We start from the raw sequence: 6,203 nt of genomic DNA on the forward strand, positions 1-6,203 counted from the left end.
CTCTCTTTTCGCCCAGCGAAGCCCCAAGCTTCTCACTCCTCAAACCCCCCCCTCCCACCTCCTTCAACTCTCTAACCACCCCATGACATTTAAGGGTGCCTGGCATCCGTTTGAAGTGGGAGAGGGGGCATTAGCTCTGGTTTCCTGCCCAAATCCCACACAAGCCAATAAAATGCATGCAGGTCTGAAGCGAACCAAAGGAATTCCTGTCCACTAAACGTTAAACAAACAAGGCTGGCATCGGCCTTATATTATACCCTACAGAGTAAGGGATCGCTGCTTAATGCAGACACTGGTGTAGCTTCCTGTTTTTATCATATTCCCTTTGTGCATTTGTGTCTGCCTGCTCCACCAGACTCTAAATCGACGTTAATGAGGTAGTTAGTTAAAAGATGGTCATTATTAATGGATGCAAATCGTTTCACATGTTCACGCAGCGTCCCCTCCTTGTATGTAGTTAACTCAGCCCTACACCTTCTGGCCTCTTATATTTCAGTAATCACTCAGCAGCACTGAGAGCCAGGAAGGTCAGAGTCAAATCCCAGGGGCTTCTGATTTCATTTTGCCGAGGTGGAAATGGGACTTCTGCCTTTTCCTCTGGCAAATCTCACACTAAGTAGCCGCACTAGGCACTTGAGAAAGTCCCCGGAGATATTTATGCGTTTACCCTCCCCTGGTCAGCAGTGCTATGTTATTTGACCTTTGTCCCGGGTATATTATGCCTGCCAGTCCAGACAAGCTGAGGAAGTACTGCCATCTACTGGCCGTCTCACAAACTCCACACCGTCGCCTTGAATCGGTGCACAAACGCGGATGCCTCTTGGGGCTGATTATGAAGTGATTCTGATTAGATCCTATTATTCATACGGAGCAGGCCATGTATAACAATTATCTCCCGTGTCTGGATGAATAGCAAAGGTTGGGAAAAGAAATCACATGCTTGGAAAGCCGCAATCAGCAATGTAATCCTGTGGTAGATTTATCTGATTTATGTGCAAAACACACACGGCTTTCTTGTCCGGGATTCCAGGAACGGAAACGGTTTGGTTTATGACTTCCAGGGAGTTGCAACGCTATTTAACATTCTTTAAATTGAGAGTTCTTCATCAGGAACAGAGGAATCTGAATCATCGGATTAGTGATATTTATTTATGGTCATCACTTAGAAATGGAAATTTAAAAATGAGTAAATATGTTTAACATTTTAAATCTTAAAAATGCAATCCATGCGATCTAACAGGCATTCAGTCGTTTGAAATATAAAGTTATTGTTCGTGATGTGTTTTGCTATATTCAGCATTTTGTAATGGGATTGCTATTAATGTTCACATTAATTTGACACACGTCGCTGATATGTAAATGTGAGCCAGACTCATTTTCATTCATCCGGATATTTCCGACGTCACACAGTCAGATTAGGAATAAAGCAGGGCGAGCGTGCGTGATTGATGACTACACTTGGAGGTTAACGTGGGTTTAACTACCCCAAATGAATGTGTATCAGCCGGGTCTGACGCGGGGCTACTTTTTCAAAAGCGCCGGGACATTTTAACACTCTCCACGCAGCTCAATTATAAGGCTAATGAAAAGGCCATTAGGATTAAGTCTAAGGTGTGCTTTGGATGAGATAAATATGTTGGTGAAATTGCTTTGCATAGCCTTGCCAGCAGGCAGCGATTGAGAAAGGTCAGCATAAGGTATTAGTCATTTTCCAATCCATTCTCTGTGAAATATAGAGAGCATAATGGCCCGTGTCTCTGTCCAATAAAAGGTTTAATTAAAGCAAGATGAAAATGGTGATTAGAAAAATCATTGTGGAACACAATAAGAGTGGATGGGATCATTTGAATTGTGTGGTCGGAGCATAGTGCAGACTGCAAAGGAAGAGGGAATAAAATCATGACAAAAGGAAGAAATCAAATGGAAAAAGTGAGGTGGATAACACATCAAAAGAGCTTAAAGCCTCTGATGATTCCCGGCTTTGTCCTCTTTTTATATTTGTATAATAAAAAAAGAAAAATCTTCCCACACTGTGAACAACAAGTTCTTCATTTAGAAACCTCTGGGCATTTTCTGGCGCTGGGAACTATTCTGGCATTACTTCTGTGCTGTGAGGAGTAGGCTCGTCTGTGAAGGAGGCGGAGAAACAGAAAGTCTACAAAGGGAGGGAAAAAAAACATCCAAAATCATATTGTGTGTTGGAGTAAATACTGTAATCAGTATATTTCAGGCTTCGGGTAAAGAAATGGAAAAGTAGGTAAATTATGCACGTCTTAGTTTTGATTTATGGCATGCACAAATACAGTAGAGCTATTGGATGCAAGTAAAGAATCCTTTCTAACCACAGTTTCCTCCCATGAACCACCTGTGATTGCACTCTAGATGGCAGTAAAAGGCCCGGTATCCTCCGTGAAAGGAACACTGACCGCTCATGAAACTCTCTCAGTGACACCAAACACTTGCAGGAAAAAGGAAGCTTCCCAAACAGCCACGTTTGAGACGCTGCCAGGCAAATCCTCAGCTCTGGCTGATTATTCTGCTCCTCGATGGTTTGGAAAGTAGGCCAGGGCTCCGCTAATTCTCATTTGCAATAAAGGTTTTTTCGACGCAGCAACATGCATGTGCAGGATATTCCTTTTGATGCCATGTTTGTTGGAAGAAAGGACGACTGTGTCATATGCAGCACGAGGGCTCTGCAGCTTCAACTCATTCATTTTAAAGAGACGCTGCCATCTAACGGAGCAGCTTAGAGTACAGTAAACGCGGCTTGCCTTCTGATTCAACCACATATTCAGCTGCACACATGTAAACCAGAGACTGTGGTAAGTTGTCACGGAGGAAATCAACGGAGGGAGACTTGTTGCTGCACATCAACACGTATGAAACGAAACACGGCAGCCGTAATTTCCTTTCTTCACGTGAAAACGTGCCGGTTGAGATTTTATGACCGAGCTCTGATTGTTTCAAACTGATACCGCAACACATTTTTACCCACGCTGTGTCCGTTTTATGAGTTCATATCATGTGTAGTCATGCTGACGCACTGAAACAATATCTAAAAGCAGGCTAGGTGCACACACACCTGTATGTTCTCCATCCATGCCCATACGCTACACAGCCAGGCACAAATAAAAGGGTTTGATGGAGGGCGAGCAGGCCAGAGGAGATGGAAGAAGCACACCAGGGGGAATGATGAGAGGAAATGATGCGCATGATGAGTGCTGAATGGTTGGCCAGTGGGACAGACCCTGTCAGACTGTCTGCTAAAGGGGTGGAAGACAGAGAGAGAGACACGGAGGGAGAGAGAGGTGGCTGCAAAGAGGAAAAGAAAGAGGGATAAAGCTTGAGAGAGCAGGGGAAAAACGACAATCAATGTCAAAATACTATTACCCTGTGACAACCGAGGTTTCCCCCGTCTTGTTCTCCGTGACCGCAGCACCTCTGTGAGACTGTGCATGCAGCGCCGGCCGACCAATGGACGGCTGCTAACTCCAAGGGTTCAGAGATATAAAAAAAGCGGGTCAGCGGCATGTTTTATTCAGCTCTTATTACATAAATTCTGTGCCGGAGTTCCGATGCCTCCTTTGCATGAGCGTTTGGGTAGCCCAGAAATGTCTAGGGCTCCCGGTTGCCGTATTTGAGCGTCGTTTGCTCCTCTTGTCTCGGAGCTTTTCATCTGCAGAGCGGGGCCCTCACGCAGAAACAGTGATGACCCAGTTCTGAGTTTGTCTCTGTCTTACAGTCAGTTCGCTTCTGTCCTAATCACAGTCCCTCAGCTCCGAGAGCTGCCGCGCTACCGAGACAGGGGAAGAGAGACAGAGGGAGACAGTGAGAGAGAGAGAGAGAGAGAGAGGGGGAGGAGGGAGACAAGGACAGATAAAAAGGGAGAGCGAGGCGGAAAGAAAAGTCGGCGTGAGAGAGCGGAAAGCTAATCTCCGAGGAGGACGAAGAGAAAGACAGATAGTAAGGGAAATATAAGGATGGATGGATATATTCACAGATAGATATATGAAGAGAAAGACAGAGAAGGTTAAACCACAGCACCTTCGCTGATTCATTCCCTACAGAGAGCACATCTAAAGGCAGGATTGATTCCGAGACAGGTTGTAGAAGAAGGGAAATGGAGGCTCCTTCATCTGCACAGATGTCTCTGGAGATACAGGAAATCAGGTCATCCTGTTCATCATCAGGTGCGACTATACATTCGCTGGCAGGGTTAAGGAGCCCTGTTGTGCTTATGTAATAATGATACAGGACCATAGTGCCAGAGAATACCTGGCATATTAAGCATATCCAGCTCAGATTGATTATTTTCTGATGGGCTTTGCAAAAATAAAAATAAAGATGTTGGATTGACTTTAAAGGTTGGAAGATTATAACCCAGTAAACCTGGATTGAGGGTTTTCTGGGAAGCATTTTTACTGTGAAGAGGCACATCTTCAGTGAGCTAATTTCACAGCTCTGGATCTTGATAATCTGATCAGATGGGTAACATATACTGCAGGAGCTCTTTGCTAATTTTCGCTGGTTAATTCAAAGACGCCTGCGAGGAGCAGAACAATGTGGAGTGACGTAGGAACGCTATTAATATGCTGGCAAGTAAAACAGTGAAGTGGCAGCGTTTTAGCTGTTTGGGGTGTAAGGACTCGGATTTAGTTGCTTTCTTGCCCAGATTTTGATTAAAAGTTTGATATCACTCACATGCCAGGAGCATGAGAGCTCACTAATACAGACATTGTGTGTTTAAGAGTGCAGTCAAGTTGTGGTTTTAATGCGTGGGGGTTAAAACAACTGGTTCTGTGTGAAGGCCCACTCTGCAGCGCTTGAAGACACCACACCAGATTCCAACACTTTAAAGTTTCTTTAAATATTTAACAGTTACTTTTCCAAATATTTATCAGTCATGTTTTCGAAAAATCCACATGAACCACTCAGATCCACCGCAGGTCACTTATTTAAAAAGGAAAATACGTCACTTTTAAAGCCGGTTCGCCTGTCACTCCTGTTCTTTCTTTCTTCCAAAACAGTGAAGAACACCAGGAGCAAATGCCAAGAGCTGAGTTTTCATTAAAACAAAATTATGACTGGTGTGTCAACTGCATGCCAAATTAATTCTGAGTACACAAGGCCAAATTGCTTTCTTAATGACCATATGACTGGCTGCTGACAACCAGCGCTGAATTTAAAAGGCTATTTTTTTTATACAGAGTCTGGCTCAGCGCTCGCTCCACATAAAAAACGTGCATGACTTTCCTTCCAGAAAACTCCACAGAGAACAATGAGGGCAAACTGCATCACCGATCTGTTAACCCAAAAAGGTTCGGCGTGTTGCACGTAACGTGGTTAAAGTCCAACAATGAATAAAAGGTCCACATAATAGGATACTGTACATGCATGCTGGGAAATCATGCATGCATATTATGCAGAATATTTCCAGGCAAAGCAAGAAAGAAAGGCAACAGCATTCTGTGACGGCGGCGTCATGTTGATGTCACTCAGATCTACAGTCCGTGATGCAAATGGACAGGAGAGTAAACACAAGACAAATTGTGCATCCAGCATGAAAACATCTCCCTCTCCCAGACACCCTTATTACCGGGGTTAGTGCCAGCTGGGGACTGTGGGGATGGATTTGACCTTGCCAGTCTCCCCATATCTGGCGCCGTATCAAATAAAACGGTGATATGAGATGATAAAAACTGTATTTAATAGAAGAAAAAAAAAGGGGGGGGACAACAGTGTCAGCAACTCAATTTGAGAAAGCAAGACGTCCCCTTCTATTGACATTAAATGTTAAGGTAGCAGACAGGGTTGTTAGAGAGTCCGTGAACCGTACTTTGCCATGGTGTCCTGTGTTTTGGGGGGAGGGGGAGGTGTGTGAACCAGATCCATGATCAAGAGTGCCAAAAGCTGTTGAGTTGGCAAGAAGCTGATTTTTTTTGGGGGGGAGGGGGTCCCTTCGCCTGGCAGAGTCTGCCGATCCGAGGAGAGGGACCACATCTCAATGGCTCCTAAGCTGTCTGTATTATGCTAAGACATGTATCCTTGAGGGGGGATCGTTAGGAGTTGAAAGTCAACACAAGGACGGAGATTTAGCGGGGGCCAACGAGGAGATACCAGCTAGGAGTACTGGCTGACATGCTGCATCCGCAAACACATGATCTGTGCAGCGCTCTTTATAATGGCTGATTGTGCTTCACCTT

The sequence above is a fragment of the Eutrigla gurnardus genome, assembly GCF_963514095.1.
Source record: "Eutrigla gurnardus genome assembly, chromosome: 11".
NCBI classification, from domain to species: Eukaryota; Metazoa; Chordata; class Actinopteri; order Perciformes; family Triglidae; genus Eutrigla; species Eutrigla gurnardus.